The sequence below is a fragment of the Arachis hypogaea genome, chromosome 6 (genome assembly GCF_003086295.3).
Source record: "Arachis hypogaea cultivar Tifrunner chromosome 6, arahy.Tifrunner.gnm2.J5K5, whole genome shotgun sequence".
In the NCBI taxonomy this organism is placed as follows: Eukaryota; Viridiplantae; Streptophyta; class Magnoliopsida; order Fabales; family Fabaceae; genus Arachis; species Arachis hypogaea.
Window position 1 is genome coordinate 40,435,843 of NC_092041.1, and position 26,958 is coordinate 40,462,800.

General features: G+C 45.4%; 57 non-coding genes and 2 pseudogenes across 57 annotated transcripts; all 59 read left to right on the forward strand.

Moving 5' to 3' along the window:
* The first annotated feature begins 4,254 nt into the window (after positions 1–4,254).
* Positions 4,255–4,373, forward strand: LOC112699071 (5S ribosomal RNA). The gene has a single exon (XR_003152193.1). It is a non-coding gene; the product is annotated as a 5S ribosomal RNA (ribosomal RNA).
* A 183-nt stretch (positions 4,374–4,556) lies between these two features.
* LOC112698907 (5S ribosomal RNA) lies at positions 4,557–4,675 on the forward strand. The gene has a single exon (XR_003152038.1). It is a non-coding gene; the product is annotated as a 5S ribosomal RNA (ribosomal RNA).
* A 219-nt stretch (positions 4,676–4,894) lies between these two features.
* LOC112699060 (5S ribosomal RNA) lies at positions 4,895–5,013 on the forward strand. Its single transcript, XR_003152183.1, has one exon. It is a non-coding gene; the product is annotated as a 5S ribosomal RNA (ribosomal RNA).
* A 192-nt stretch (positions 5,014–5,205) lies between these two features.
* On the forward strand, positions 5,206–5,324 carry LOC112698872 (5S ribosomal RNA). Its single transcript, XR_003152005.1, has one exon. It is a non-coding gene; the product is annotated as a 5S ribosomal RNA (ribosomal RNA).
* Positions 5,325–5,513: 189 nt separating this feature from the next.
* Positions 5,514–5,627, forward strand: LOC112699518 (5S ribosomal RNA; annotated as a pseudogene).
* A 184-nt stretch (positions 5,628–5,811) lies between these two features.
* LOC112699012 (5S ribosomal RNA) lies at positions 5,812–5,929 on the forward strand. The gene has a single exon (XR_003152138.1). It is a non-coding gene; the product is annotated as a 5S ribosomal RNA (ribosomal RNA).
* A 185-nt stretch (positions 5,930–6,114) lies between these two features.
* On the forward strand, positions 6,115–6,232 carry LOC112698808 (5S ribosomal RNA). Its single transcript, XR_003151944.1, has one exon. It is a non-coding gene; the product is annotated as a 5S ribosomal RNA (ribosomal RNA).
* Positions 6,233–6,421: 189 nt separating this feature from the next.
* Positions 6,422–6,540, forward strand: LOC112698690 (5S ribosomal RNA). Its single transcript, XR_003151833.1, has one exon. It is a non-coding gene; the product is annotated as a 5S ribosomal RNA (ribosomal RNA).
* Positions 6,541–6,762: 222 nt separating this feature from the next.
* Positions 6,763–6,876, forward strand: LOC112699460 (5S ribosomal RNA; annotated as a pseudogene).
* A 184-nt stretch (positions 6,877–7,060) lies between these two features.
* LOC112698844 (5S ribosomal RNA) lies at positions 7,061–7,178 on the forward strand. Its single transcript, XR_003151978.1, has one exon. It is a non-coding gene; the product is annotated as a 5S ribosomal RNA (ribosomal RNA).
* A 190-nt stretch (positions 7,179–7,368) lies between these two features.
* Positions 7,369–7,487, forward strand: LOC112700621 (5S ribosomal RNA). The gene has a single exon (XR_003153527.1). It is a non-coding gene; the product is annotated as a 5S ribosomal RNA (ribosomal RNA).
* Positions 7,488–7,674: 187 nt separating this feature from the next.
* On the forward strand, positions 7,675–7,793 carry LOC112700634 (5S ribosomal RNA). The gene has a single exon (XR_003153539.1). It is a non-coding gene; the product is annotated as a 5S ribosomal RNA (ribosomal RNA).
* A 186-nt stretch (positions 7,794–7,979) lies between these two features.
* Positions 7,980–8,098, forward strand: LOC112700647 (5S ribosomal RNA). The gene has a single exon (XR_003153551.1). It is a non-coding gene; the product is annotated as a 5S ribosomal RNA (ribosomal RNA).
* Positions 8,099–8,288: 190 nt separating this feature from the next.
* On the forward strand, positions 8,289–8,407 carry LOC112700659 (5S ribosomal RNA). Its single transcript, XR_003153558.1, has one exon. It is a non-coding gene; the product is annotated as a 5S ribosomal RNA (ribosomal RNA).
* A 188-nt stretch (positions 8,408–8,595) lies between these two features.
* On the forward strand, positions 8,596–8,714 carry LOC112700662 (5S ribosomal RNA). The gene has a single exon (XR_003153559.1). It is a non-coding gene; the product is annotated as a 5S ribosomal RNA (ribosomal RNA).
* Positions 8,715–8,898: 184 nt separating this feature from the next.
* On the forward strand, positions 8,899–9,017 carry LOC112700663 (5S ribosomal RNA). Its single transcript, XR_003153560.1, has one exon. It is a non-coding gene; the product is annotated as a 5S ribosomal RNA (ribosomal RNA).
* Positions 9,018–9,206: 189 nt separating this feature from the next.
* LOC112700665 (5S ribosomal RNA) lies at positions 9,207–9,325 on the forward strand. The gene has a single exon (XR_003153562.1). It is a non-coding gene; the product is annotated as a 5S ribosomal RNA (ribosomal RNA).
* A 187-nt stretch (positions 9,326–9,512) lies between these two features.
* On the forward strand, positions 9,513–9,631 carry LOC112700666 (5S ribosomal RNA). The gene has a single exon (XR_003153563.1). It is a non-coding gene; the product is annotated as a 5S ribosomal RNA (ribosomal RNA).
* Positions 9,632–9,818: 187 nt separating this feature from the next.
* Positions 9,819–9,937, forward strand: LOC112700667 (5S ribosomal RNA). Its single transcript, XR_003153564.1, has one exon. It is a non-coding gene; the product is annotated as a 5S ribosomal RNA (ribosomal RNA).
* Positions 9,938–10,125: 188 nt separating this feature from the next.
* On the forward strand, positions 10,126–10,244 carry LOC112700668 (5S ribosomal RNA). The gene has a single exon (XR_003153565.1). It is a non-coding gene; the product is annotated as a 5S ribosomal RNA (ribosomal RNA).
* A 188-nt stretch (positions 10,245–10,432) lies between these two features.
* Positions 10,433–10,551, forward strand: LOC112700669 (5S ribosomal RNA). The gene has a single exon (XR_003153566.1). It is a non-coding gene; the product is annotated as a 5S ribosomal RNA (ribosomal RNA).
* Positions 10,552–10,740: 189 nt separating this feature from the next.
* Positions 10,741–10,859, forward strand: LOC112700670 (5S ribosomal RNA). The gene has a single exon (XR_003153567.1). It is a non-coding gene; the product is annotated as a 5S ribosomal RNA (ribosomal RNA).
* A 189-nt stretch (positions 10,860–11,048) lies between these two features.
* Positions 11,049–11,167, forward strand: LOC112700671 (5S ribosomal RNA). The gene has a single exon (XR_003153568.1). It is a non-coding gene; the product is annotated as a 5S ribosomal RNA (ribosomal RNA).
* Positions 11,168–11,355: 188 nt separating this feature from the next.
* LOC112700673 (5S ribosomal RNA) lies at positions 11,356–11,474 on the forward strand. The gene has a single exon (XR_003153569.1). It is a non-coding gene; the product is annotated as a 5S ribosomal RNA (ribosomal RNA).
* A 188-nt stretch (positions 11,475–11,662) lies between these two features.
* Positions 11,663–11,781, forward strand: LOC112700674 (5S ribosomal RNA). Its single transcript, XR_003153570.1, has one exon. It is a non-coding gene; the product is annotated as a 5S ribosomal RNA (ribosomal RNA).
* Positions 11,782–11,972: 191 nt separating this feature from the next.
* On the forward strand, positions 11,973–12,091 carry LOC112700675 (5S ribosomal RNA). Its single transcript, XR_003153571.1, has one exon. It is a non-coding gene; the product is annotated as a 5S ribosomal RNA (ribosomal RNA).
* A 188-nt stretch (positions 12,092–12,279) lies between these two features.
* LOC112700677 (5S ribosomal RNA) lies at positions 12,280–12,398 on the forward strand. Its single transcript, XR_003153573.1, has one exon. It is a non-coding gene; the product is annotated as a 5S ribosomal RNA (ribosomal RNA).
* Positions 12,399–12,587: 189 nt separating this feature from the next.
* LOC112700678 (5S ribosomal RNA) lies at positions 12,588–12,706 on the forward strand. The gene has a single exon (XR_003153574.1). It is a non-coding gene; the product is annotated as a 5S ribosomal RNA (ribosomal RNA).
* A 187-nt stretch (positions 12,707–12,893) lies between these two features.
* Positions 12,894–13,012, forward strand: LOC112700679 (5S ribosomal RNA). The gene has a single exon (XR_003153575.1). It is a non-coding gene; the product is annotated as a 5S ribosomal RNA (ribosomal RNA).
* A 188-nt stretch (positions 13,013–13,200) lies between these two features.
* Positions 13,201–13,319, forward strand: LOC112700680 (5S ribosomal RNA). Its single transcript, XR_003153576.1, has one exon. It is a non-coding gene; the product is annotated as a 5S ribosomal RNA (ribosomal RNA).
* Positions 13,320–13,509: 190 nt separating this feature from the next.
* Positions 13,510–13,628, forward strand: LOC112700681 (5S ribosomal RNA). The gene has a single exon (XR_003153577.1). It is a non-coding gene; the product is annotated as a 5S ribosomal RNA (ribosomal RNA).
* Positions 13,629–13,816: 188 nt separating this feature from the next.
* Positions 13,817–13,935, forward strand: LOC112700682 (5S ribosomal RNA). The gene has a single exon (XR_003153578.1). It is a non-coding gene; the product is annotated as a 5S ribosomal RNA (ribosomal RNA).
* A 187-nt stretch (positions 13,936–14,122) lies between these two features.
* Positions 14,123–14,241, forward strand: LOC112700683 (5S ribosomal RNA). Its single transcript, XR_003153579.1, has one exon. It is a non-coding gene; the product is annotated as a 5S ribosomal RNA (ribosomal RNA).
* Positions 14,242–14,427: 186 nt separating this feature from the next.
* Positions 14,428–14,546, forward strand: LOC112700684 (5S ribosomal RNA). The gene has a single exon (XR_003153580.1). It is a non-coding gene; the product is annotated as a 5S ribosomal RNA (ribosomal RNA).
* Positions 14,547–14,733: 187 nt separating this feature from the next.
* On the forward strand, positions 14,734–14,852 carry LOC112700685 (5S ribosomal RNA). The gene has a single exon (XR_003153581.1). It is a non-coding gene; the product is annotated as a 5S ribosomal RNA (ribosomal RNA).
* A 187-nt stretch (positions 14,853–15,039) lies between these two features.
* LOC112700686 (5S ribosomal RNA) lies at positions 15,040–15,158 on the forward strand. Its single transcript, XR_003153582.1, has one exon. It is a non-coding gene; the product is annotated as a 5S ribosomal RNA (ribosomal RNA).
* Positions 15,159–15,345: 187 nt separating this feature from the next.
* On the forward strand, positions 15,346–15,464 carry LOC112700689 (5S ribosomal RNA). The gene has a single exon (XR_003153584.1). It is a non-coding gene; the product is annotated as a 5S ribosomal RNA (ribosomal RNA).
* Positions 15,465–15,651: 187 nt separating this feature from the next.
* LOC112700690 (5S ribosomal RNA) lies at positions 15,652–15,770 on the forward strand. The gene has a single exon (XR_003153585.1). It is a non-coding gene; the product is annotated as a 5S ribosomal RNA (ribosomal RNA).
* Positions 15,771–15,956: 186 nt separating this feature from the next.
* LOC112700691 (5S ribosomal RNA) lies at positions 15,957–16,075 on the forward strand. Its single transcript, XR_003153586.1, has one exon. It is a non-coding gene; the product is annotated as a 5S ribosomal RNA (ribosomal RNA).
* Positions 16,076–16,260: 185 nt separating this feature from the next.
* LOC112700692 (5S ribosomal RNA) lies at positions 16,261–16,379 on the forward strand. Its single transcript, XR_003153587.1, has one exon. It is a non-coding gene; the product is annotated as a 5S ribosomal RNA (ribosomal RNA).
* A 191-nt stretch (positions 16,380–16,570) lies between these two features.
* On the forward strand, positions 16,571–16,689 carry LOC112700693 (5S ribosomal RNA). Its single transcript, XR_003153588.1, has one exon. It is a non-coding gene; the product is annotated as a 5S ribosomal RNA (ribosomal RNA).
* A 189-nt stretch (positions 16,690–16,878) lies between these two features.
* On the forward strand, positions 16,879–16,997 carry LOC112700694 (5S ribosomal RNA). Its single transcript, XR_003153589.1, has one exon. It is a non-coding gene; the product is annotated as a 5S ribosomal RNA (ribosomal RNA).
* Positions 16,998–17,185: 188 nt separating this feature from the next.
* LOC112700695 (5S ribosomal RNA) lies at positions 17,186–17,304 on the forward strand. The gene has a single exon (XR_003153590.1). It is a non-coding gene; the product is annotated as a 5S ribosomal RNA (ribosomal RNA).
* Positions 17,305–17,492: 188 nt separating this feature from the next.
* On the forward strand, positions 17,493–17,611 carry LOC112700696 (5S ribosomal RNA). The gene has a single exon (XR_003153591.1). It is a non-coding gene; the product is annotated as a 5S ribosomal RNA (ribosomal RNA).
* A 189-nt stretch (positions 17,612–17,800) lies between these two features.
* On the forward strand, positions 17,801–17,919 carry LOC112700697 (5S ribosomal RNA). Its single transcript, XR_003153592.1, has one exon. It is a non-coding gene; the product is annotated as a 5S ribosomal RNA (ribosomal RNA).
* A 189-nt stretch (positions 17,920–18,108) lies between these two features.
* LOC112700698 (5S ribosomal RNA) lies at positions 18,109–18,227 on the forward strand. Its single transcript, XR_003153593.1, has one exon. It is a non-coding gene; the product is annotated as a 5S ribosomal RNA (ribosomal RNA).
* A 187-nt stretch (positions 18,228–18,414) lies between these two features.
* Positions 18,415–18,533, forward strand: LOC112700700 (5S ribosomal RNA). Its single transcript, XR_003153595.1, has one exon. It is a non-coding gene; the product is annotated as a 5S ribosomal RNA (ribosomal RNA).
* Positions 18,534–18,721: 188 nt separating this feature from the next.
* LOC112700701 (5S ribosomal RNA) lies at positions 18,722–18,840 on the forward strand. Its single transcript, XR_003153596.1, has one exon. It is a non-coding gene; the product is annotated as a 5S ribosomal RNA (ribosomal RNA).
* Positions 18,841–19,029: 189 nt separating this feature from the next.
* Positions 19,030–19,148, forward strand: LOC112700702 (5S ribosomal RNA). Its single transcript, XR_003153597.1, has one exon. It is a non-coding gene; the product is annotated as a 5S ribosomal RNA (ribosomal RNA).
* A 190-nt stretch (positions 19,149–19,338) lies between these two features.
* On the forward strand, positions 19,339–19,457 carry LOC112700703 (5S ribosomal RNA). Its single transcript, XR_003153598.1, has one exon. It is a non-coding gene; the product is annotated as a 5S ribosomal RNA (ribosomal RNA).
* Positions 19,458–19,646: 189 nt separating this feature from the next.
* On the forward strand, positions 19,647–19,765 carry LOC112700704 (5S ribosomal RNA). The gene has a single exon (XR_003153599.1). It is a non-coding gene; the product is annotated as a 5S ribosomal RNA (ribosomal RNA).
* Positions 19,766–19,957: 192 nt separating this feature from the next.
* LOC112700705 (5S ribosomal RNA) lies at positions 19,958–20,076 on the forward strand. The gene has a single exon (XR_003153600.1). It is a non-coding gene; the product is annotated as a 5S ribosomal RNA (ribosomal RNA).
* A 189-nt stretch (positions 20,077–20,265) lies between these two features.
* Positions 20,266–20,384, forward strand: LOC112700706 (5S ribosomal RNA). Its single transcript, XR_003153601.1, has one exon. It is a non-coding gene; the product is annotated as a 5S ribosomal RNA (ribosomal RNA).
* Positions 20,385–20,572: 188 nt separating this feature from the next.
* On the forward strand, positions 20,573–20,691 carry LOC112700707 (5S ribosomal RNA). Its single transcript, XR_003153602.1, has one exon. It is a non-coding gene; the product is annotated as a 5S ribosomal RNA (ribosomal RNA).
* A 188-nt stretch (positions 20,692–20,879) lies between these two features.
* LOC112700708 (5S ribosomal RNA) lies at positions 20,880–20,998 on the forward strand. Its single transcript, XR_003153603.1, has one exon. It is a non-coding gene; the product is annotated as a 5S ribosomal RNA (ribosomal RNA).
* Positions 20,999–21,192: 194 nt separating this feature from the next.
* Positions 21,193–21,311, forward strand: LOC112700709 (5S ribosomal RNA). The gene has a single exon (XR_003153604.1). It is a non-coding gene; the product is annotated as a 5S ribosomal RNA (ribosomal RNA).
* Positions 21,312–21,501: 190 nt separating this feature from the next.
* Positions 21,502–21,620, forward strand: LOC112700711 (5S ribosomal RNA). The gene has a single exon (XR_003153606.1). It is a non-coding gene; the product is annotated as a 5S ribosomal RNA (ribosomal RNA).
* Positions 21,621–21,824: 204 nt separating this feature from the next.
* On the forward strand, positions 21,825–21,943 carry LOC112700712 (5S ribosomal RNA). The gene has a single exon (XR_003153607.1). It is a non-coding gene; the product is annotated as a 5S ribosomal RNA (ribosomal RNA).
* Positions 21,944–22,136: 193 nt separating this feature from the next.
* Positions 22,137–22,255, forward strand: LOC112700713 (5S ribosomal RNA). Its single transcript, XR_003153608.1, has one exon. It is a non-coding gene; the product is annotated as a 5S ribosomal RNA (ribosomal RNA).
* The last annotated feature ends 4,703 nt before the right edge of the window (positions 22,256–26,958 follow it).

Consider the following 26,958-nt stretch of genomic DNA (forward strand, 5'->3'; position numbering starts at 1 on the left):
ATTGCTTTAGTGATGGTCAATTCCCCAATGGTGCAAGGCAACAGGAAGCTCCCTGGGTCCTCAAGCTTGGGAGGAAGCCCCTTTTAAATCAAGGCCCTGCATTCCTCAGTAATCATTATGGTTTCTTTCTCATCCCAGCTTCTTTTCTTGTTGATGAGATCCTTCAGAAACTTGGAGTATAGAGGCATTTGCTCAAGTGCTTCAGCAAAGGGGATATTAATTTCTAGCTTCTTAAAGATCTCAAGGAATTTGTGAAAATGCTGGTCTTTAACCTCTTTGTTGAACCTCTAGGGATATGGCAGTGGAGGTGTGATGCTTTTTCCTATTTGCTGCTGCCCCTGAGCTACTTCTTTTGAGCTATGTGGCTGGTTGTCCTTCTCTTTGAGTTTTTCAGTGTCTTTGTTTGGCATCACAACTTGCTCCTTAGCCTCATCTGCTTTTGTTTGCTTCTCATCCTCCGTTGGTTCTTTGATGTTCTCTGCTTGCTTCCTTGTAGTGTCATTGTTGCTTATCAATGCTCTCCCACTCCTTAATTGTATTGCCTTGCATTCTTCCTTGGGATTTGGAATTGTGTCATTGGGCAGTGAGTTTGAGGGTCTCTCAATAGATACTTGCTTGGAGAGTTGCCCCATCTGTCTCTCTAGGCTCTTCAGGGAGGCTTCCTGATTCTTGGCTACCTTTTCCTGGTGTTTCAGCATTTTGTCTATCATGGCCTCCAAGTGAGTGATTCTTTGGGCTTCAGGTGATATTTGAGGTGGGTTATGAGATGTGGGTGGTGGATGGTAGGCATTTTGGTTGGTTGGTTGGTTATTAGATTGGTATTGGTTGATGTTGGGGTAGTTGTTTTGAGGTTTTCTGTAGGGGTTTTGGTTAGTCTGCTGCTGGTTGTGATTTTGGTTGCTTCTTGGGTTGTGTTGGTTTGAGTTCCTCTGCCATGGTTGTTGGTTTTGGGTATGGTTATCTCCCCATCTGAGGTTTGGGTGGTTTTTCCAGGATGGATTGTATGTATCACCATACACTTCATTTGGTCCTTGGTTGTGCATATACTGTACTTGCTCTTTTTGTTGTTCTTCTTGAGTTTCTTCACTCTGTCCCCATGTGGTTGATGGTTGGCTAGTGTTAACTGCTGCAACTTGGAGACTATCAATTCTCTTGGCCATTTGCTCAAATTGTTGCTGAATTTGCTGCTGCATCATCTTGTTTTGAGCTAGGATTGAATCCACTCCTTCTAGCTCCATTACTCCTCTCCTTTGTGATGGTTGGCGGCCTCTTTGATGAGCAAAGAAATATTGGTTGTTGGACACCATATCAATGAGTTCTTGAGCCTCTTCTGCAGTTTTCATGAGTTGCAAGGACCCTCCAGCTGAATGATCCAAAGCTTCCTGAGATTTCAGTGTCAAGCCTTCATAGAAGTTTTGAAGCTTCTCCCACTCATTAAACATGGCAGGGGGACATTTCCTGATCAGAGCCTTGTACCTCTCCCATGCCTCATAGATAGGTTCGGCCTCCATTTGTGTAAATGTTTGTACCTCAGCCTTTAACCTTATAATCCTCTGAGGTGGATAGAATTTGGCAAGGAATTTAGTTACCAAATCATCCCAGTTGTTAATGCTGTCCCTTGGAAACGATTCCAACCATTGAGTGGCCTTGTCCCTGAGAGAAAATGGGAATAGCATCAGTTTGTAACTGTCAGGGGGCACTCCATTAGTTTTGACAGTGTTGCATATCCTCAAGAAAGTGGATAAATGTTGATGTGGGTCCTCAAGTGGTCCTCCACCAAAAGAGTAATTGTTCTGAACCAAAGTGATGAGTTGTGGCTTGAGTTCAAAATTGTTGGCATTGACATTTGGAGCCAAGATGCTGCTCCCACAATGTCTAGGATTTGCAAAGGTATAGGAAGCCAAAACTCTCCTCTGGGATGGGTTGCCATTGTTGTTGTCTTCTCCACCTGGTGGATTGGTTAAATGTTCCTCCATCTCTTGGAATTCTTCGTCTGATTCCTCTTCTCCAATAATATTTTTCCCTCTTTCAGCTCTTCTTAACCTCCTGAGAGCTCTTTCGTCTTGTTCATGAAAACTGGGTATGGTTCTTCTTGTACCTGACATACAAGCAGAGCATGAGGAATGCACAAAACCAGTGACACTTCAATTTACTGCCAGATTGAAGTGTTAGTTAGTTTAAGCAAAAAATCAAACAGTTAGTGGGTTAATCAAAATTAAAGAAAAAGTGCTTGATCTAGATCACCACCTCACTTAATCATTGTCAATCTAATCAATCCCCGGCAACGGCGCCAAAAACTTGATGAGATATTTTGGAGGAAAATAAATCTCTCCCAAAACACACAAATCTAACCGGCAAGTGTACCGGGTCGCATCAAGTAATAAAAACTCACGGGAGTGAGATCGATCCCACAGGGATTGAAGGATTGAGCAATTTTAGTTTAGTGGTTGATTTAGTCAAGCGAATCGAGTGTTGGTTGGGTGATTTGTGATTTGCAGAATGTAAATGGCATGAAAGTAAAGAGGGCAGGAAATTAAATTGCTGAATCTTAAGGAACAAGAAATTAAATGGCAGAAACTTAGAGTGCAAGAAATGTAAATTGCGGAATCTTAAAGTGCAAGGAATGTAAATTGCTTGAAATGTAAATGGGATTGGGACGTGGATTTGCAGAAATTAAACAAGGAAAAGTTAAATTGCATTAAACAGAAGAGGGAAAGGGAATTGGGATTGAACCGGATATGAAGCAGAAAAGTAAATGAACATAGAAAGCAGTAAACAGAGAAGTGAAATGGGAAATTCAGATCTCAGGACCCAGAGACTAGAAAACCAAGTCTAGATCTCAATGCCTTCCTAGATCCAACAAGAACAATTTGCAAGGAGAATGTAAATTGCAAAGAAAAGAGATGAGGAGCAATTAACAGAAAATTAAATTCAATTAACAGTAAAGAAACAGAGAGATCCAAGATTGAGATTGAAACAGAATTTCTTCAATTCTCCAATCCAAGATCCAAGACAAGTGTAAATGAAATTGAAAGCAATGAAAACAAAGAAATTAAAGTTCACTCAAGTTCAAAAGCTCTCCGAAAACTATTATGAAAATTCTAAAAGGAAAGCTCCCCGAAGAACTTGAATTCTATCCTATTTATACACTTTCTTCAAATGATCTTCAAGCCTTGAGTTGGGCCTTTGCTCTTGGTGGAATTGGGTTGAAAGAGGCCTTGGTTGATTGCTCTTGAAGTTTGAAGAAGAACCAAAGTGAACCAATTGAACCGGGTTTGAGGTTAGCAAAAGTTGGACCAAAAGTTTGAGCCAAAGTTAGGGGTCTAACTTTGGCTCCAACTTTTCATAGCAGCAAACACATTTTTCTGGTATGCACGTTGGTGCCAACGTTAGGGGTCTAACTTTGACCCTAACGTTGGCCTTGTCTAGTGTGCTTGTGGTGCCAACGTTAGCCTCCAAGTTAGGGGGCTAACGTTGGCGCAAACGTTGGCCCCTCTCCCTTATGTTTTCATGTGCCAACGTTAGCCTCCAAGTTAGGGGGCTAACGTTGGCGCAAACGTTGGCCCTTCTCCCTTATGTTTTCATGTGCCAACGTTAGCCTCCAAGTTAGGGGCTAACGTTGGCGCAAACATTGGATGGCCAGGGAGGAATTCATGTGCCAACGTTAGCCTCCAAGTTAGGGGGCTAACGTTGGCGCAAACGTGGGATGGCCAGGGAGGAAATTTCAAGTTCCAACGTTAGCCTCCAAGTTAGGGGGCTAACGTTGGGGCTAACTTCTTGCTTCCTGGTTCAATTTCACTTATTCCATTGTCCTCTCTTCACTCCTAGCCATTCCTCTTTGCTTCAACTTTTCTCCAAGCTTTCTTCACCTATCATTAATCAACCAAACTCATCAAAGCTATGCTCAAAATCATGAGATATTCATTCTTTCATAATATGCAACAAATATAGCATAAAACCTCATGAAATGGCATAAATTCATATATGGTTGGTTCAATCAAGGGAAACATGAAAATCTACTCAATTAGCTTGCTTGTAGCTCAAGAAAGTGCATAATTCTAATGAAAACAAAAGAAAGAGACTAGTTAAAATAGGCTAGGATGACTTGTCATCAGCTATCTTGAATAATTTAGCTAAAGCGAGTCTCAATGACCTGATTTTAGGCAAGCTCGCACGGGCCCCGAAGGGATTCGCAGCTCGACTTACCCTACGTCACGAGACATGCATATGATAATTATGTGCGCATATTTTAATAGGTGCGATCATACCAGCACTAATGCACCGGATCCCATCAGAACTCCGCAGTTAAGCATCCTTGGGCCAGAGTAGTACTAGGATGGGTGACCTCCTGGGAAGTCCTCGTGTTGCACCTTTTTTTTTTTTTTACGTCGTGCTTACCCTCGTTCTTTAAACGGCGCTATCTTGCATAGTTTAGCTAAAGCGAGTCTCAATGACCTGATCTTAGGCAAGCTCGCATGGGCCCTGCAGGGATTCGCAGCTCGACTTACCATACGTCACGAGACATGCATATGATAATTATGTGCGCATATTTTAATAGGTGCGATCATACCAGCACTAATGCACCGGATCCCATCAGAACTCCGCAGTTAAGCGTCCTTGAGCGAGAGTAGTACTAGGATGGGTGACCTCCTGGGAAGTCCTCGTGTTGCACCTCTTTTTTTTTTTTTTTTTTTTTTTTTTTTTTTTTTTTTTTTTTTTTTTTACGTCTTGCTTACCCTCGTTCTTTAAACGGCGCTATCTTGAATAGTTTAGCTAAAGCGAGTCTCAATGACCTCATTTTAGGCAAGTTCGCACGGGCCCCGCAGGGATTCGCAGCTCGACTTACCCTACGTCGCGAGACATGCATATGATAATTATGTGCGCATATTTTACTAGGTGCGATCATACCAGCACTAATGCAACGGATCCCATCAGAACTCCGCAGTTAAGCGTCCTTGGGTGAGAGTAGTACTAGGATGGGTGACCTCCTGGGAAGTCCTCGTGTTGCATCTCTTTTTTTTTTTTTTTTTTTTTACGTTGTGCTTACCCTCGTTCTTTAAACGGCGCTATCTTGAATAGTTTAGCTAAAGCGAGTCTCAATGACCTGATTTTAGGCAAGCTCGCACGGGCCCCGCAGGGATTCGCAGCTCGACTTACCCTACGTCGCGAGACATGCATATGATAATTATGTGCGCATATTTTAATAGGTGTGATCATACCAGCACTAATGCAACGGATCCCATCAGAACTCCGCAGTTAAGCGTGCTTGGGCGAGAGTAGTACTAGGATGGGTGACCTCCTCGGAAGTCCTCGTGTTGCACCTCTTTTTTTTTTTTTTTTTTACGACGTACTTACCCTCGTTCTTTAAACGGCGCTATCTTGAATAGTTTAGCTAAAGCGAGTCTCAATGACCTGATTTTAGGCAAGCTCGCACGGGCCCCGCAGGGATTCGCAGCTCGACTTACCCTACGTCGCGAGACATGCATATGATAATTATGTGCGCATATTTTACTAGGTGCGATCATACCAGCACTAATGCACGGATCCCATCAGAACCCGCAGTTAAGCGTGCTTGGGCGAGAGTAATACTAGGATGGGTGACCTTCTAAGTCCTCGTGTTGCACCTCTTTTTTTTTTTTTACGTCGTGCTTACCCTCGTTCTTTAAACGGCGCTATCTTGCATAGTTTAGCTAAAGCGAGTCTCAATGACCTGATTTTAGGCAAGCTCGCACGGGCCCCGCAGGGATTCGCAGCTCGACTTACCCTACGTCACGAGACATGCATATGATAATTATGTGCGCATATTTTAATAGGTGCGATCATACCAGCACTAATGCACCGGATCCCATCAGAACTCCGCAGTTAAGCATGCTTGGGCGAGAGTAGTACTAGGATGGGTACCTCCTGGGAAGTCCTCGTGTTGCACCTCTTTTTTTTTTTTTTTTTTTACGTCGTGCTTACCCTCTTCTTTAAACGGCGCTATCTTGCATAGTTTAGCTAAAGCGAGTCTCAATGACTGATCTTAGGCAAGCTCGCACGGGCCCCGCAGGGATTCGCGCTCGACTTACCTACGTCACGAGACATGCATATGATAATTATGTGCGCATATTTAATAGGTGCGATCATACCAGCACTAATGCACGGATCCCATCAGAACTCCGCAGTTAAGCGTGCTTGGGCGAGAGTAGTACTAGGATGGGTGACCTCCTGGGAAGTCCTCGTGTTGCACCTCTTTTTTTTTTTTTTTTTTACGTCGTGCTTACCCTCGTTCTTTAAACGGCGCTATCTTGAATAGTTTAGCTAAAGCGAGTCTCAATGACCTGATTTTAGGCAAGCTCGCACGGGCCCCGCAGGGATTCGCAGCTCGACTTACCCTACGTCGCGAGACATGCATATGATAATTATGTGCGCATATTTTAATAGGTGTGATCATACCAGCACTAATGCAACGGATCCCATCAGAACTCCGCAGTTAAGCGTGCTTGGGCGAGAGTAGTACTAGGATGGGTGACCTCCTGGGAAGTCCTCGTGTTGCACCTCTTTTTTTTTTTTTTTTTTTTTTTTTTTTTTTTTTTTTTTTTTTTTTTTTTTACGACGTACTTACCCTCGTTCTTTAAACGGCGCTATCTTGAATAGTTTAGCTAAAGCGAGTCTCAATGACCTGATTTTAGGCAAGCTCGCACGGGCCCCGCAGGGATTCGCAGCTCGACTTACCCTACGTCGCGAGACATGCATATGATAATTATGTGCGCATATTTTAATAGGTGCGATCATACCAGCACTAATGCACGGATCCCATCAGAACTCCGCAGTTAAGCGTGCTTGGGCGAGAGTATACTAGGATGGGTGACCTCCTAAGTCCTCGTGTTGCACCTCTTTTTTTTTTTTTTACGTCGTGCTTACCCTCGTTCTTTAAACGGCGCTATCTTGATAGTTTAGCTAAAGCGAGTCTCAATGACCTGATTTTAGGCAAGCTCGCACGGGCCCCGCAGGGATTCGCAGCTCGACTTACCCTACGTCACGAGACATGCATATGATAATTATGTGCGCATATTTTAATAGGTGCGATCATACCAGCACTAATGCACCGGATCCCATCAGAACTCCGCAGTTAAGCGTGCTTGGGCGAGAGTAGTACTAGGATGGGTACCTCCTGGGAAGTCCTCGTGTTGCACCTCTTTTTTTTTTTTTTTTTTTACGTCGTGCTTACCCTCGTTCTTTAAACGGCGCTATCTTGCATAGTTTAGCTAAAGCGAGTCTCAATGACCTGATTTTAGGCAAGCTCGCACGGGCCCCGCAGGGATTCGCAGCTCGACTTACCCTACGTCGCGAGACATGCATATGATAATTATGTGCGCATATTTTAATAGGTGCGATCATACCAGCACTAATGCACCGGATCCCATCAGAACTCCGCAGTTAAGCGTGCTTGGGCGAGAGTAGTACTAGGATGGGTGACCTCCTGGGAAGTCCTCGTGTTGCACCTCTTTTTTTTTTTTTTTTTTACGTCGTGCTTACCCTCGTTCTTTAAACGCGCTATCTTGAATAGTTTAGCTAAAGCGAGTCTCAATGACCTGATTTTAGGCAAGCTCGCACGGGCCCCGCAGGGATTCGCACTCGACTTACCCTACGTCGCGAGACATGCATATGATAATTATGTGCGCATATTTTAATAGGTGCGATCATACCAGCACTAATGCACCGGATCCCATCAGAACTCCGCAGTTAAGCGTGCTTGGGCGAGAGTAGTACTAGGATGGGTGACCTCCTGGGAAGTCCTCGTGTTGCACCTCTTTTTTTTTTTTTTTTTACGTCGTGCTTACCCTCGTTCTTTAAACGCGCTATCTTGATAGTTTAGCTAAAGCGAGTCTCAATGACCTGATTTTAGGCAAGCTCGCACGGGCCCCGCAGGGATTCGCAGCTCGACTTACCCTACGTCACGAGACATGCATATGATAATTATGTGCGCATATTTTAATAGGTGCGATCATACCAGCACTAATGCACCGGATCCCATCAGAACTCCGCAGTTAAGCGTGCTTGGGCGAGAGTAGTACTAGGATGGGTGACCTCCTGGGAAGTCCTCGTGTTGCACCTCTTTTTTTTTTTTTTTTTTTACGTCGTGCTTACCCTCGTTCTTTAAACGGCGCTATCTTGAATAGTTTAGCTAAAGCGAGTCTCAATGACCTGATTTTAGGCAAGCTCGCACGGGCCCCGCAGGGATTCGCAGCTCGACTTACCCTACGTCGCGAGACATGCATATGATAATTATGTGCGCATATTTTAATAGGTGCGATCATACCAGCACTAATGCACCGGATCCCATCAGAACTCCGCAGTTAAGCGTGCTTGGGCGAGAGTAGTACTAGGATGGGTGACCTCCTGGGAAGTCCTCGTGTTGCACCTCTTTTTTTTTTTTTTTTTTACGTCGTGCTTACCCTCGTTCTTTAAACGCGCTATCTTGAATAGTTTAGCTAAAGCGAGTCTCAATGACCTGATTTTAGGCAAGCTCGCACGGGCCCCGCAGGGATTCGCAGCTCGACTTACCCTACGTCGCGAGACATGCATATGATAATTATGTGCGCATATTTTAATAGGTGCGATCATACCAGCACTAATGCACCGGATCCCATCAGAACTCCGCAGTTAAGCGTGCTTGGGCGAGAGTAGTACTAGGATGGGTGACCTCCTGGGAAGTCCTCGTGTTGCACCTCTTTTTTTTTTTTTTTACGTCGTGCTTACCCTCGTTCTTTAAACGCGCTATCTTGAATAGTTTAGCTAAAGCGAGTCTCAATGACCTATTTTAGGCAAGCTCGCACGGGCCCCGCAGGGATTCGCAGCTCGACTTACCCTACGTCGCGAGACATGCATATGATAATTATGTGCGCATATTTTAATAGGTGCGATCATACCAGCACTAATGCACCGGATCCCATCAGAACTCCGCAGTTAAGCGTGCTTGGGCGAGAGTAGTACTAGGATGGGTGACCTCCTGGGAAGTCCTCGTGTTGCACCTCTTTTTTTTTTTTTTTTTTACGTCGTGCTTACCCTCGTTCTTTAAACGGCGCTATCTTGAATAGTTTAGCTAAAGCGAGTCTCAATGACCTGATTTTAGGCAAGCTCGCACGGGCCCCGCAGGGATTCGCAGCTCGACTTACCCTACGTCGCGAGACATGCATATGATAATTATGTGCGCATATTTTAATAGGTGCGATCATACCAGCACTAATGCACCGGATCCCATCAGAACTCCGCAGTTAAGCGTGCTTGGGCGAGAGTAGTACTAGGATGGGTGACCTCCTGGGAAGTCCTCGTGTTGCACCTCTTTTTTTTTTTTTTTTTACGTCGTGCTTACCCTCGTTCTTTAAACGCGCTATCTTGAATAGTTTAGCTAAAGCGAGTCTCAATGACCTGATTTTAGGCAAGCTCGCACGGGCCCCGCAGGGATTCGCAGCTCGACTTACCCTACGTCGCGAGACATGCATATGATAATTATGTGCGCATATTTTAATAGGTGCGATCATACCAGCACTAATGCACCGGATCCCATCAGAACTCCGCAGTTAAGCGTGCTTGGGCGAGAGTAGTACTAGGATGGGTGACCTCCTGGGAAGTCCTCGTGTTGCACCTCTTTTTTTTTTTTTTTTTACGTCGTGCTTACCCTCGTTCTTTAAACGCGCTATCTTGAATAGTTTAGCTAAAGCGAGTCTCAATGACCTGATTTTAGGCAAGCTCGCACGGGCCCCGCAGGGATTCGCAGCTCGACTTACCCTACGTCGCGAGACATGCATATGATAATTATGTGCGCATATTTTAATAGGTGCGATCATACCAGCACTAATGCACCGGATCCCATCAGAACTCCGCAGTTAAGCGTGCTTGGGCGAGAGTAGTACTAGGATGGGTGACCTCCTGGGAAGTCCTCGTGTTGCACCTCTTTTTTTTTTTTTTTTTTACGTCGTGCTTACCCTCGTTCTTTAAACGCGCTATCTTGAATAGTTTAGCTAAAGCGAGTCTCAATGACCTGATTTTAGGCAAGCTCGCACGGGCCCCGCAGGGATTCGCAGCTCGACTTACCCTACGTCGCGAGACATGCATATGATAATTATGTGCGCATATTTTAATAGGTGCGATCATACCAGCACTAATGCACCGGATCCCATCAGAACTCCGCAGTTAAGCGTGCTTGGGCGAGAGTAGTACTAGGATGGGTGACCTCCTGGGAAGTCCTCGTGTTGCACCTCTTTTTTTTTTTTTTTTTTACGTCGTGCTTACCCTCGTTCTTTAAACGCGCTATCTTGAATAGTTTAGCTAAAGCGAGTCTCAATGACCTGATTTTAGGCAAGCTCGCACGGGCCCCGCAGGGATTCGCAGCTCGACTTACCCTACGTCGCGAGACATGCATATGATAATTATGTGCGCATATTTTAATAGGTGCGATCATACCAGCACTAATGCACCGGATCCCATCAGAACTCCGCAGTTAAGCGTGCTTGGGCGAGAGTAGTACTAGGATGGGTGACCTCCTGGGAAGTCCTCGTGTTGCACCTCTTTTTTTTTTTTTTTTTTACGTCGTGCTTACCCTCGTTCTTTAAACGGCGCTATCTTGAATAGTTTAGCTAAAGCGAGTCTCAATGACCTGATTTTAGGCAAGCTCGCACGGGCCCCGCAGGGATTCGCAGCTCGACTTACCCTACGTCGCGAGACATGCATATGATAATTATGTGCGCATATTTTAATAGGTGCGATCATACCAGCACTAATGCACCGGATCCCATCAGAACTCCGCAGTTAAGCGTGCTTGGGCGAGAGTAGTACTAGGATGGGTGACCTCCTGGGAAGTCCTCGTGTTGCACCTCTTTTTTTTTTTTTTTTTTACGTCGTGCTTACCCTCGTTCTTTAAACGGCGCTATCTTGAATAGTTTAGCTAAAGCGAGTCTCAATGACCTGATTTTAGGCAAGCTCGCACGGGCCCCGCAGGGATTCGCAGCTCGACTTACCCTACGTCGCGAGACATGCATATGATAATTATGTGCGCATATTTTAATAGGTGCGATCATACCAGCACTAATGCACCGGATCCCATCAGAACTCCGCAGTTAAGCGTGCTTGGGCGAGAGTAGTACTAGGATGGGTGACCTCCTGGGAAGTCCTCGTGTTGCACCTCTTTTTTTTTTTTTTTTTTACGTCGTGCTTACCCTCGTTCTTTAAACGCGCTATCTTGAATAGTTTAGCTAAAGCGAGTCTCAATGACCTGATTTTAGGCAAGCTCGCACGGGCCCCGCAGGGATTCGCAGCTCGACTTACCCTACGTCGCGAGACATGCATATGATAATTATGTGCGCATATTTTAATAGGTGCGATCATACCAGCACTAATGCACCGGATCCCATCAGAACTCCGCAGTTAAGCGTGCTTGGGCGAGAGTAGTACTAGGATGGGTGACCTCCTGGGAAGTCCTCGTGTTGCACCTCTTTTTTTTTTTTTTTTTTTACGTCGTGCTTACCCTCGTTTTTAAACGCGCTATCTTGAATAGTTTAGCTAAAGCGAGTCTCAATGACCTGATTTTAGGCAAGCTCGCACGGGCCCCGCAGGGATTCGCAGCTCGACTTACCCTACGTCGCGAGACATGCATATGATAATTATGTGCGCATATTTTAATAGGTGCGATCATACCAGCACTAATGCACCGGATCCCATCAGAACTCCGCAGTTAAGCGTGCTTGGGCGAGAGTAGTACTAGGATGGGTGACCTCCTGGGAAGTCCTCGTGTTGCACCTCTTTTTTTTTTTTTTTTTTTTACGTCGTGCTTACCCTCGTTCTTTAAACGGCGCTATCTTGAATAGTTTAGCTAAAGCGAGTCTCAATGACCTGATTTTAGGCAAGCTCGCACGGGCCCCGCAGGGATTCGCAGCTCGACTTACCCTACGTCGCGAGACATGCATATGATAATTATGTGCGCATATTTTAATAGGTGCGATCATACCAGCACTAATGCACCGGATCCCATCAGAACTCCGCAGTTAAGCGTGCTTGGGCGAGAGTAGTACTAGGATGGGTGACCTCCTGGGAAGTCCTCGTGTTGCACCTCTTTTTTTTTTTTTTTTTTACGTCGTGCTTACCCTCGTTCTTTAAACGCGCTATCTTGAATAGTTTAGCTAAAGCGAGTCTCAATGACCTGATTTTAGGCAAGCTCGCACGGGCCCCGCAGGGATTCGCAGCTCGACTTACCCTACGTCGCGAGACATGCATATGATAATTATGTGCGCATATTTTAATAGGTGCGATCATACCAGCACTAATGCACCGGATCCCATCAGAACTCCGCAGTTAAGCGTGCTTGGGCGAGAGTAGTACTAGGATGGGTGACCTCCTGGGAAGTCCTCGTGTTGCACCTCTTTTTTTTTTTTTTTTTTTACGTCGTGCTTACCCTCGTTCTTTAAACGCGCTATCTTGAATAGTTTAGCTAAAGCGAGTCTCAATGACCTGATTTTAGGCAAGCTCGCACGGGCCCCGCAGGGATTCGCAGCTCGACTTACCCTACGTCGCGAGACATGCATATGATAATTATGTGCGCATATTTTAATAGGTGCGATCATACCAGCACTAATGCACCGGATCCCATCAGAACTCCGCAGTTAAGCGTGCTTGGGCGAGAGTAGTACTAGGATGGGTGACCTCCTGGGAAGTCCTCGTGTTGCACCTCTTTTTTTTTTTTTTTTTACGTCGTGCTTACCCTCGTTCTTTAAACGCGCTATCTTGAATAGTTTAGCTAAAGCGAGTCTCAATGACCTGATTTTAGGCAAGCTCGCACGGGCCCCGCAGGGATTCGCAGCTCGACTTACCCTACGTCGCGAGACATGCATATGATAATTATGTGCGCATATTTTAATAGGTGCGATCATACCAGCACTAATGCACCGGATCCCATCAGAACTCCGCAGTTAAGCGTGCTTGGGCGAGAGTAGTACTAGGATGGGTGACCTCCTGGGAAGTCCTCGTGTTGCACCTCTTTTTTTTTTTTTTTTTACGTCGTGCTTACCCTCGTTCTTTAAACGACGCTATCTTGAATAGTTTAGCTAAAGCGAGTCTCAATGACCTGATTTTAGGCAAGCTCGCACGGGCCCCGCAGGGATTCGCAGCTCGACTTACCCTACGTCGCGAGACATGCATATGATAATTATGTGCGCATATTTTAATAGGTGCGATCATACCAGCACTAATGCACCGGATCCCATCAGAACTCCGCAGTTAAGCGTGCTTGGGCGAGAGTAGTACTAGGATGGGTGACCTCCTGGGAAGTCCTCGTGTTGCACCTCTTTTTTTTTTTTTTTTTTTACGTCGTGCTTACCCTCGTTCTTTAAACGGCGCTATCTTGAATAGTTTAGCTAAAGCGAGTCTCAATGACCTGATTTTAGGCAAGCTCGCACGGGCCCCGCAGGGATTCGCAGCTCGACTTACCCTACGTCGCGAGACATGCATATGATAATTATGTGCGCATATTTTAATAGGTGCGATCATACCAGCACTAATGCACCGGATCCCATCAGAACTCCGCAGTTAAGCGTGCTTGGGCGAGAGTAGTACTAGGATGGGTGACCTCCTGGGAAGTCCTCGTGTTGCACCTCTTTTTTTTTTTTTTTTTTACGTCGTGCTTACCCTCGTTCTTTAAACGCGCTATCTTGAATAGTTTAGCTAAAGCGAGTCTCAATGACCTGATTTTAGGCAAGCTCGCACGGGCCCCGCAGGGATTCGCAGCTCGACTTACCCTACGTCGCGAGACATGCATATGATAATTATGTGCGCATATTTTAATAGGTGCGATCATACCAGCACTAATGCACCGGATCCCATCAGAACTCCGCAGTTAAGCGTGCTTGGGCGAGAGTAGTACTAGGATGGGTGACCTCCTGGGAAGTCCTCGTGTTGCACCTCTTTTTTTTTTTTTTTTTTACGTCGTGCTTACCCTCGTTCTTTAAACGCGCTATCTTGAATAGTTTAGCTAAAGCGAGTCTCAATGACCTGATTTTAGGCAAGCTCGCACGGGCCCCGCAGGGATTCGCAGCTCGACTTACCCTACGTCGCGAGACATGCTATGATAATTATGTGCGCATATTTTAATAGGTGCGATCATACCAGCACTAATGCACCGGATCCCATCAGAACTCCGCAGTTAAGCGTGCTTGGGCGAGAGTAGTACTAGGATGGGTGACCTCCTGGGAAGTCCTCGTGTTGCACCTCTTTTTTTTTTTTTTTACGTCGTGCTTACCCTCGTTCTTTAAACGACGCTATCTTGAATAGTTTAGCTAAAGCGAGTCTCAATGACCTGATTTTAGGCAAGCTCGCACGGGCCCCGCAGGGATTCGCAGCTCGACTTACCCTACGTCGCGAGACATGCATATGATAATTATGTGCGCATATTTTAATAGGTGCGATCATACCAGCACTAATGCACCGGATCCCATCAGAACTCCGCAGTTAAGCGTGCTTGGGCGAGAGTAGTACTAGGATGGGTGACCTCCTGGGAAGTCCTCGTGTTGCACCTCTTTTTTTTTTTTTTTTTACGTCGTGCTTACCCTCGTTCTTTAAACGCGCTATCTTGAATAGTTTAGCTAAAGCGAGTCTCAATGACCTGATTTTAGGCAAGCTCGCACGGGCCCCGCAGGGATTCGCAGCTCGACTTACCCTACGTCGCGAGACATGCATATGATAATTATGTGCGCATATTTTAATAGGTGCGATCATACCAGCACTAATGCACCGGATCCCATCAGAACTCCGCAGTTAAGCGTGCTTGGGCGAGAGTAGTACTAGGATGGGTGACCTCCTGGGAAGTCCTCGTGTTGCACCTCTTTTTTTTTTTTTTTTTTACGTCGTGCTTACCCTCGTTCTTTAAACGCGCTATCTTGAATAGTTTAGCTAAAGCGAGTCTCAATGACCTGATTTTAGGCAAGCTCGCACGGGCCCCGCAGGGATTCGCAGCTCGACTTACCCTACGTCGCGAGACATGCATATGATAATTATGTGCGCATATTTAATAGGTGCGATCATACCAGCACTAATGCACCGGATCCCATCAGAACTCCGCAGTTAAGCGTGCTTGGGCGAGAGTAGTACTAGGATGGGTGACCTCCTGGGAAGTCCTCGTGTTGCACCTCTTTTTTTTTTTTTTTTACGTCGTGCTTACCCTCGTTCTTTAAACGACGCTATCTTGAATAGTTTAGCTAAAGCGAGTCTCAATGACCTGATTTTAGGCAAGCTCGCACGGGCCCCGCAGGGATTCGCAGCTCGACTTACCCTACGTCGCGAGACATGCATATGATAATTATGTGCGCATATTTTAATAGGTGCGATCATACCAGCACTAATGCACCGGATCCCATCAGAACTCCGCAGTTAAGCGTGCTTGGGCGAGAGTAGTACTAGGATGGGTGACCTCCTGGGAAGTCCTCGTGTTGCACCTCTTTTTTTTTTTTTTTTTACGTCGTGCTTACCCTCGTTCTTTAAACACGCTATCTTGAATAGTTTAGCTAAAGCGAGTCTCAATGACCTGATTTTAGGCAAGCTCGCACGGGCCCCGCAGGGATTCGCAGCTCGACTTACCCTACGTCGCGAGACATGCATATGATAATTATGTGCGCATATTTTAATAGGTGCGATCATACCAGCACTAATGCACCGGATCCCATCAGAACTCCGCAGTTAAGCGTGCTTGGGCGAGAGTAGTACTAGGATGGGTGACCTCCTGGGAAGTCCTCGTGTTGCACCTCTTTTTTTTTTTTTTTTACGTCGTGCTTACCCTCGTTCTTTAAACGCGCTATCTTGAATAGTTTAGCTAAAGCGAGTCTCAATGACCTGATTTTAGGCAAGCTCGCACGGGCCCCGCAGGGATTCGCAGCTCGACTTACCCTACGTCGCGAGACATGCATATGATAATTATGTGCGCATATTTTAATAGGTGCGATCATACCAGCACTAATGCACCGGATCCCATCAGAACTCCGCAGTTAAGCGTGCTTGGGCGAGAGTAGTACTAGGATGGGTGACCTCCTGGGAAGTCCTCGTGTTGCACCTCTTTTTTTTTTTTTTTTACGTCGTGCTTACCCTCGTTCTTTAAACGCGCTATCTTGAATAGTTTAGCTAAAGCGAGTCTCAATGACCTGATTTTAGGCAAGCTCGCACGGGCCCCGCAGGGATTCGCAGCTCGACTTACCCTACGTCGCGAGACATGCATATGATAATTATGTGCGCATATTTAATAGGTGCGATCATACCAGCACTAATGCACCGGATCCCATCAGAACTCCGCAGTTAAGCGTGCTTGGGCGAGAGTAGTACTAGGATGGGTGACCTCCTGGGAAGTCCTCGTGTTGCACCTCTTTTTTTTTTTTTTTTTTTTACGTCGTGCTTACCCTCGTTCTTTAAACGGCGCTATCTTGAATAGTTTAGCTAAAGCGAGTCTCAATGACCTGATTTTAGGCAAGCTCGCACGGGCCCCGCAGGGATTCGCAGCTCGACTTACCCTACGTCGCGAGACATGCATATGATAATTATGTGCGCATATTTTAATAGGTGCGATCATACCAGCACTAATGCACCGGATCCCATCAGAACTCCGCAGTTAAGCGTGCTTGGGCGAGAGTAGTACTAGGATGGGTGACCTCCTGGGAAGTCCTCGTGTTGCACCTCTTTTTTTTTTTTTTTTTTACGTCGTGCTTACCCTCGTTCTTTAAACGACGCTATCTTGAATAGTTTAGCTAAAGCGAGTCTCAATGACCTGATTTTAGGCAAGCTCGCACGGGCCCCGCAGGGATTCGCAGCTCGACTTACCCTACGTCGCGAGACATGCATATGATAATTATGTGCGCATATTTTAATAGGTGCGATCATACCAGCACTAATGCACCGGATCCCATCAGAACTCCGCAGTTAAGCGTGCTTGGGCGAGAGTAGTACTAGGATGGGTGACCTCCTGGGAAGTCCTCGTGTTGCACCTCTTTTTTTTTTTTTTTTTACGTCGTGCTTACCCTCGTTCTTTAAACGACGCTATCTTGAATAGTTTAGCTAAAGCGAGTCTCAATGACCTGATTTTAGGCAAGCTCGCACGGGCCCCGCAGGGATTCGCAGCTCGACTTACCCTACGTCGCGAGACATGCTTATGATAATTATGTGCGCATATTTTAATAGGTGCGATCATACCAGCACTAATGCACCGGATCCCATCAGAACTCCGCAGTTAAGCGTGCTTGGGCGAGAGTAGTACTAGGATGGGTGACCTCCTGGGAAGTCCTCGTGTTGCACCTCTTTTTTTTTTTTTTTTTTTACGTCGTGCTTACCCTCGTTCTTTAAACGCGCTATCTTGAATAGTTTAGCTAAAGCGAGTCTCAATGACCTGATTTTAGGCAAGCTCGCACGGGCCCCGCAGGGATTCGCAGCTCGACTTACCCTACGTCGCGAGACATGCTTATGATAATTATGTGCGCATATTTAATAGGTGCGATCATACCAGCACTAATGCACCGGATCCCATCAGAACTCCGCAGTTAAGCGTGCTTGGGCGAGAGTAGTACTAGGATGGGTGACCTCCTGGGAAGTCCTCGTGTTGCACCTCTTTTTTTTTTTTTTTTTTACGTCGTGCTTACCCTCGTTCTTTAAACGACGCTATCTTGAATAGTTTAGCTAAAGCGAGTCTCAATGACCTGATTTTAGGCAAGCTCGCACGGGCCCCGCAGGGATTCGCAGCTCGACTTACCCTACGTCGCGAGACATGCTTATGATAATTATGTGCGCATATTTTAATAGGTGCGATCATACCAGCACTAATGCACCGGATCCCATCAGAACTCCGCAGTTAAGCGTGCTTGGGCGAGAGTAGTACTAGGATGGGTGACCTCCTGGGAAGTCCTCGTGTTGCACCTCTTTTTTTTTTTTTTTTTTTACGTCGTGCTTACCCTCGTTCTTTAAACGACGCTATCTTGAATAGTTTAGCTAAAGCGAGTCTCAATGACCTGATTTTAGGCAAGCTCGCACGGGCCCCGCAGGGATTCGCAGCTCGACTTACCCTACGTCGCGAGACATGCTTATGATAATTATGTGCGCATATTTAATAGGTGCGATCATACCAGCACTAATGCACCGGATCCCATCAGAACTCCGCAGTTAAGCGTGCTTGGGCGAGAGTAGTACTAGGATGGGTGACCTCCTGGGAAGTCCTCGTGTTGCACCTCTTTTTTTTTTTTTTTTTACGTCGTGCTTACCCTCGTTCTTTAAACGACGCTATCTTGAATAGTTTAGCTAAAGCGAGTCTCAATGACCTGATTTTAGGCAAGCTCGCACGGGCCCCGCAGGGATTCGCAGCTCGACTTACCCTACGTCGCGAGACATGCTTATGATAATTATGTGCGCATATTTAATAGGTGCGATCATACCAGCACTAATGCACCGGATCCCATCAGAACTCCGCAGTTAAGCGTGCTTGGGCGAGAGTAGTACTAGGATGGGTGACCTCCTGGGAAGTCCTCGTGTTGCACCTCTTTTTTTTTTTTTTTTTTACGTCGTGCTTACCCTCGTTCTTTAAACGACGCTATCTTGAATAGTTTAGCTAAAGCGAGTCTCAATGACCTGATTTTAGGCAAGCTCGCACGGGCCCCGCAGGGATTCGCAGCTCGACTTACCCTACGTCGCGAGACATGCTTATGATAATTATGTGCGCATATTTAATAGGTGCGATCATACCAGCACTAATGCACCGGATCCCATCAGAACTCCGCAGTTAAGCGTGCTTGGGCGAGAGTAGTACTAGGATGGGTGACCTCCTGGGAAGTCCTCGTGTTGCACCTCTTTTTTTTTTTTTTTTTTACGTCGTGCTTACCCTCGTTCTTTAAACGACGCTATCTTGAATAGTTTAGCTAAAGCGAGTCTCAATGACCTGATTTTAGGCAAGCTCGCACGGGCCCCGCAGGGATTCGCAGCTCGACTTACCCTACGTCGCGAGACATGCTTATGATAATTATGTGCGCATATTTTAATAGGTGCGATCATACCAGCACTAATGCACCGGATCCCATCAGAACTCCGCAGTTAAGCGTGCTTGGGCGAGAGTAGTACTAGGATGGGTGACCTCCTGGGAAGTCCTCGTGTTGCACCTCTTTTTTTTTTTTTTTTTTTTACGTCGTGCTTACCCTCGTTCTTTAAACGCGCTATCTTGAATAGTTTAGCTAAAGCGAGTCTCAATGACCTGATTTTAGGCAAGCTCGCACGGGCCCCGCAGGGATTCGCAGCTCGACTTACCCTACGTCGCGAGACATGCTTATGATAATTATGTGCGCATATTTTAATAGGTGCGATCATACCAGCACTAATGCACCGGATCCCATCAGAACTCCGCAGTTAAGCGTGCTTGGGCGAGAGTAGTACTAGGATGGGTGACCTCCTGGGAAGTCCTCGTGTTGCACCTCTTTTTTTTTTTTTTTTTTACGTCGTGCTTACCCTCGTTCTTTAAACGACGCTATCTTGAATAGTTTAGCTAAAGCGAGTCTCAATGACCTGATTTTAGGCAAGCTCGCACGGGCCCCGCAGGGATTCGCAGCTCGACTTACCCTACGTCGCGAGACATGCTTATGATAATTATGTGCGCATATTTTAATAGGTGCGATCATACCAGCACTAATGCACCGGATCCCATCAGAACTCCGCAGTTAAGCGTGCTTGGGCGAGAGTAGTACTAGGATGGGTGACCTCCTGGGAAGTCCTCGTGTTGCACCTCTTTTTTTTTTTTTTTTTTTTTTACGTCGTGCTTACCCTCGTTCTTTAAACGACGCTATCTTGAATAGTTTAGCTAAAGCGAGTCTCAATGACCTGATTTTAGGCAAGCTCGCACGGGCCCCGCAGGGATTCGCAGCTCGACTTACCCTACGTCGCGAGACATGCTTATGATAATTATGTGCGCATATTTAATAGGTGCGATCATACCAGCACTAATGCACCGGATCCCATCAGAACTCCGCAGTTAAGCGTGCTTGGGCGAGAGTAGTACTAGGATGGGTGACCTCCTGGGAAGTCCTCGTGTTGCACCTCTTTTTTTTTTTTTTTTTTTACGTCGTGCTTACCCTCGTTCTTTAAACGCGCTATCTTGAATAGTTTAGCTAAAGCGAGTCTCAATGACCTGATTTTAGGCAAGCTCGCACGGGCCCCGCAGGGATTCGCAGCTCGACTTACCCTACGTCGCGAGACATGCTTATGATAATTATGTGCGCATATTTTAATAGGTGCGATCATACCAGCACTAATGCACCGGATCCCATCAGAACTCCGCAGTTAAGCGTGCTTGGGCGAGAGTAGTACTAGGATGGGTGACCTCCTGGGAAGTCCTCGTGTTGCACCTCTTTTTTTTTTTTTTTTTTTACGTCGTGCTTACCCTCGTTCTTTAAACGCGCTATCTTGAATAGTTTAGCTAAAGCGAGTCTCAATGACCTGATTTTAGGCAAGCTCGCACGGGCCCCGCAGGGATTCGCAGCTCGACTTACCCTACGTCGCGAGACATGCATATGATAATTATGTGCGCATATTTAATAGGTGCGATCATACCAGCACTAATGCACCGGATCCCATCAGAACTCCGCAGTTAAGCGTGCTTGGGCGAGAGTAGTACTAGGATGGGTGACCTCCTGGGAAGTCCTCGTGTTGCACCTCTTTTTTTTTTTTTTTTTACGTCGTGCTTACCCTCGTTCTTTAAACGACGCTATCTTGAATAGTTTAGCTAAAGCGAGTCTCAATGACCTGATTTTAGGCAAGCTCGCACGGGCCCCGCAGGGATTCGCAGCTCGACTTACCCTACGTCGCGAGACATGCTTATGATAATTATGTGCGCATATTTTAATAGGTGCGATCATACCAGCACTAATGCACCGGATCCCATCAGAACTCCGCAGTTAAGCGTGCTTGGGCGAGAGTAGTACTAGGATGGGTGACCTCCTGGGAAGTCCTCGTGTTGCACCTCTTTTTTTTTTTTTTTTTTTTTTTACGTCGTGCTTACCCTCGTTCTTTAAACGGCGCTATCTTGAATAGTTTAGCTAAAGCGAGTCTCAATGACCTGATTTTAGGCAAGCTCGCACGGGCCCCGCAGGGATTCGCAGCTCGACTTACCCTACGTCGCGAGACATGCATATGATAATTATGTGCGCATATTTTAATAGGTGCGATCATACCAGCACTAATGCACCGGATCCCATCAGAACTCCGCAGTTAAGCGTGCTTGGGCGAGAGTAGTACTAGGATGGGTGACCTCCTGGGAAGTCCTCGTGTTGCACCTCTTTTTTTTTTTTTTTTTTTACGTCGTGCTTACCCTCGTTCTTTAAACGGCGCTATCTTGAATAGTTTAGCTAAAGCGAGTCTCAATGACCTGATTTTAGGCAAGCTCGCACGGGCCCCGCAGGGATTCGCAGCTCGACTTACCCTACGTCGCGAGACATGCATATGATAATTATGTGCGCATATTTTAATAGGTGCGATCATACCAGCACTAATGCACCGGATCCCATCAGAACTCCGCAGTTAAGCGTGCTTGGGCGAGAGTAGTACTAGGATGGGTGACCTCCTGGGAAGTCCTCGTGTTGCACCTCTTTTTTTTTTTTTTTTTTTTTTTTTTTTTTTTTTACGTCGTGCTTACCCTCGTTCTTTAAACGGCGCTATCTTGAATAGTTTAGCTAAAGCGAGTCTCAATGACCTGATTTTAGGCAAGCTCGCACGGGCCCCGCAGGGATTCGCAGCTCGACTTACCCTACGTCGCGAGACATGCATATGATAATTATGTGCGCATATTTAATAGGTGCGATCATACCAGCACTAATGCACCGGATCCCATCAGAACTCCGCAGTTAAGCGTGCTTGGGCGAGAGTAGTACTAGGATGGGTGACCTCCTGGGAAGTCCTCGTGTTGCACCTCTTTTTTTTTTTTTTTTTTTTTTTTACGTCGTGCTTACCCTCGTTCTTTAAACGGCGCTATCTTGAATAGTTTAGCTAAAGCGAGTCTCAATGACCTATTTTAGGCAAGCTCGCACGGGCCCCGCAGGGATTCGCAGCTCGACTTACCCTACGTCGCAGACATGCATATGATAATTATGTGCGCATATTTTAATAGGTGCGATCATACCAGCACTAATGCACCGGATCCCATCAGAACTCCGCAGTTAAGCGTGCTTGGGCGAGAGTAGTACTAGGATGGGTGACCTCCTGGGAAGTCCTCGTGTTGCACCTCTTTTTTTTTTTTTTTTTTTTTTTTTTACGTCGTGCTTACCCTCGTTCTTTAAACGGCGCTATCTTGAAGTTTAGTAAAGCGAGTCTCAATGACCTGATTTTAGGCAAGCTCCCACGGGCCCCGCAGGGATTCGCAGCTCGACTTACCCTACGTCGCGAGACATGCATATGATAATTATGTGCGCATATTTTAATAGGTGCGATCATACCAGCACTAATTCACTGGATCCCATCAGAACTCCGCAGTTAAACGTGCTTGGGAGTAGTTGATGACAAGTCATCTTAGCCCATTTTAGCTAGTCTTTTTCTTTTGTTTTCATTAGAATTATGCACTTTCTTAAGCTACAAGCAAGCTAATTGAGTAGATTTTCATGTTTCCCTTGATTGAACCAACCATATGTGAATTCATGCCATTTCATGAGGTTTTGAACTATATTTGTTGCATATTGTGGAAGATTGAATACCTCATGATTTGAGCAAAACTTTGATTAGTTTGGTTGATCAATGATAGGTGAAGAAGGCTTGGAGAAAGTTGAAGCAAAGAGGAATGGCTAGGAGTGAAGAGAGGACAATGGAATAAGTGAAAATTGAACCGGGTTGCATGAAGTTAGCCCCAACGTTAGCCCCCTAACTTGGAGGCTAACGTTGGGCATATGAATCACTCTTTGGAAGTAGCCAACGTTAGCTCCAACGTTAGCCCCCTAACTTGGAGGCTAACGTTGGAACTTGAGAGTTTCTCCCTGGGCTACCAACGTTTGCGCCAACGTTAGCCCCCTAACTTGGAGGCTAACGTTGGCACTTAAATCACAATGGGGAGTAGGCAACGTTTGCGCCAACGTTAGCCCCCTAACGTGGAGGCTAACGTTGGCACCAATCACACCAAGCAAGGCCAACGTTAGGGTCAAAGTTAGACCCCTAACGTTGGCGCCAACGTCTAAACCAGAAGAATGTGGTTTGCTGATATGAAAAGTTAGGGTCAAAGTTAGACCCCTAACTTTGACCCTAACGTTGAAGACCAACGTTGGCTAACTCCATTTCCGGTTCAATTGGTTCACTTCGGTTCTTCTTCAATCTTCAAGAGCAATCAACCAAGGCCTCTTTCAACCCAATTCCACCAAGAACAAAGGCCCAACTCAAGGCTTGAAGATCATTTTGGAAAGTGTATAAATAGGATAGAATTCAATTTGTTTAGGAGCTTTTCGGAGAGTTTTCTTTAGAGCTTTCCTTTTAGAATTTCATAAAGTTTTGAAAGCTTTTGAACTGAGTGAACTTTAATTTCTTGCTTTCATTGCTTTCAATTTCATTTACTTTTGTCTTGGATCTTGGATTGGAGAATGAAGAAATTCTGTTTCAATCTCAATCTTGGATCTCTCTGTTTCCTTTACTGTTAATTGAATTTCGTTTCTGTTACTTACTTCATCTCTTTCTTTGCAATTTACAATTTCCTTGCTATTGTTCTTGTGGATCTAGGAAGGCATTGAGATCTAGACTTGGTTTTCTAGTCTCTGGGTCCTGAGATCTAATTCTCATTTCAATTCCTGTTATGCTTTCTGTTCATTTACTTTGCTGTATAAGATCCGGTTAATCCCAACTCCCTTTTCCTCTTCTGTTTGATGCAATTTAGTTTTCCTTGTTTAAATTCTGCAAATCCTCATCCCAATCCCCTTTACTTTTCAAGCAATTTACATCTCTTGCACTTTAAGTTCTGTCATTTAATTTCTTGTCCTTTAAGTTTCAGCAATTTACTTTCCCGCTCTCTTTAATTTCATGCAATTTACATTCTGCAAATCACAAATCACCCAACCAACACTTGATTCGCTTGACTAAATCAACCACTAAACTAAAATTGCTCAATCCTTCAATCCTGTGGGATCGACCTCACTTCCGTGAGTTTTTATACTTGATACGACCCGGTACACTTGCCGGTTAGTTTTGGTGTTTTGGTAGAAATTCGTTTCTCATCAAAATATCTCATCAAGTTTTTGGCGCCGTTGCCGGGATGATTAGATTGACAATGATTAAGTGAGTGGTAATCTAGATCAAGCACTTTTTCTTATTTTTCTTTAACCTTTGATTAACCCACTAACTGTTTGAATTTTTGCTTAAGCTAACTAAAACTTCATTCTAACAGTAGATTGAAGTATCACTGGTTTGTGTGCTCTTATGTTCTGCTTGTATGTCAGGTACACAAAGAGCCATACCCAATTTCATGAACAAGACGAAAGAACTCTCAGGAGGTTAAGAAGAGCCGAAAGAGGGAAAAGTATTGTTGGAGAAGAAGAATCTGAGGAAGAATACCACGAGATGGAAGGAGATACATCTAATCCAGGAGAAGGAGTTAATAATCCACCACAACAGAGGAGAGTATTGGCTTCCTATACTTTTGCAAATGCTAGACATTGTGGAAGCAGCATTCTCACCCCTAATGTCAATGCAAATAACTTTGAACTGAAGCCACAACTCATCACATTGGTCCAGAATAACTGCTCATTTGGAGGAGGACCATTGGAGGATCCAAATCAACATCTATCTACCTTCTTGAGGATCTGTGACACTGTCAAATCCAATGGTGTGAATCCTGAGACTTACAAGCTTCTGCTGTTCCCGTTCTCATTAAGGGATAAGGCTGCACAATGGCTTGAAACTTTTCCCCAAGCAAGTATCACTAGTTGGGATGACTTGGTGGCTAAATTTCTAGCCAAATTCTATCCACCCCAGAGAGTCATCAGGCTGAAAACTGAGGTGCAGACATTCACACAATTAGATGCTGAATCCTTGTATGAAGCATGGGAGAGGTACAAAGCCTTAATCAGAAAGTGCCCTCCAGAGATGTTCAATGAATGGGATGTGCTGCAAAATTTCTATGAAGGCCTGACATTGAAATCTCAGGAGGCATTAGATCATTCTGTGGAGGTTCACTACAACTAATGAAAACTGCTGAGGAAGCTCAGAATCTTGTGGACATGGTGGCCAACAATCAATATTTCTTTGCTCATCAAAGAAGCCGCCAACCATCACAAAGAAGAGGAGTAATGGAACTAGACGGAGTGGATTCAATCCTAGCTCAAAACAAGATGATGCAGCAGCAATTTCAACAACAATTTGAGCAAATGGCTAAGAGGATTGACAGTCTCCAAGTTGCAGCAGTCAACACTAGCCAGCCATCAACCACATGGGGTCAGAGTGAAGAGACTCAAGAGGAGCAACAACAAGAACAAGTCCAGTACATGCACAACCAAAATTCTGGGCCAAATGAAGTATATGGTGACACTTACAACCCTTCTTGGAAGAACCACCCAAACCTTAGGTGGGGAGACAATCACAACCAAATCAACAACCATGGCAGAGAAACTCAAACCAAAACACTTTAAGAAACAACCAAAACCACAACCAGCAGCAAACCAACCAAAACCCCTACAGAAAACCTCAAAACAACTACTCCAACCCCAACCATTACCAATCTAATAACCAACCCACCAACCAAAATGCCTACCATCCACCATCCACATTTCACAACCCACCACAAGCATCACCTGAATCTCAAAGACTCACCAACTTGGAAACCTTGATAGACAAAATGTGGAAACACCAAGAAATGACAACCAAGAACCATGAAGCCTCCATGAAGAGCCTAGAGAGGCAAATTGGGCAAATCTCCAAACAGATTTCTGTTGAGAAATCTTCAAGCTCACTGCCAAGTGACACAATCCCAAATCCTAAGGAAGAATGCAAGGCAATACAATTGAGGAGTGGAAAGTCTTGGTGAAAAATGAAGAAGCAACCAAGAAGCCAAAGGAAAGTGACAAGAAACAAGCTGAAGAAGAGAAAGTCAATGACAAGAAGGAGGCAGCAAGCAAGCCAACTCAGGATCAAGCTCAAGAAAAAGAAGATCAGCCACAAAAATCAAGAAAGGGAAAGGAAGTAATTGAAGAGCCAACTGAGGACCAAAGGCAGGGAAATAACTTCACTCCTCCCTTGCCATATCCTCAAAGGTTTAACAAGGAAACTAAGGACCAACACTTCCCAAAATTTCTTGAAATCTTCAAGAAGTTAGAAATCAATATTCCCTTAACTGAAGCACTTGAGCAAATGCCCCTGTACGCAAAGTTCTTGAAGGAACTTATCAACAAGAAGAGGAGTTGGCAAGTTAATGAAACTGTACTGCTCACTGAGGAATGCAGAGCACTAATCCAGAAGGGACTTCCTCCCAAACTTGAGGACCCTGGGAGTTTCTTTCTACCCTGCGCCATTGGCAGTATGACTATCAAGAAGGCGATGTGTGACTTGGGAGCTAGTATCAATCTGATGCCTGCTTCTCTAGTGAAAAAGTTAGGCATAAAAGAGGTAAAACCGGTACAGATGTCTCTAGAATTGGTGGACAAATCAGTGATATGCCCCAGTGGTATAATTGAGAACCTTCTAGTCAAAGTAGACAGATTCATCTTCCCAGCAGATTTTGTGATCCTGGATTCGAATCAGGATGAGGGCGATTCCATTATACTGGGAAGACCGTTTTTAGCCACTGCTAGGGCCATCATAGACATAGAGCAAGGAGAATTAACCCTCAGGATGCATAATGAAAGTATCACTCTGAGTGTACTACCAGAACACCGAACAGTAATGAAAAGAAGGATGGTACAGAAACAGACAAGGAGAATCTGCAGTGGAGGGAGGAAATCAACAAGACAAACAACAACTGCCCTC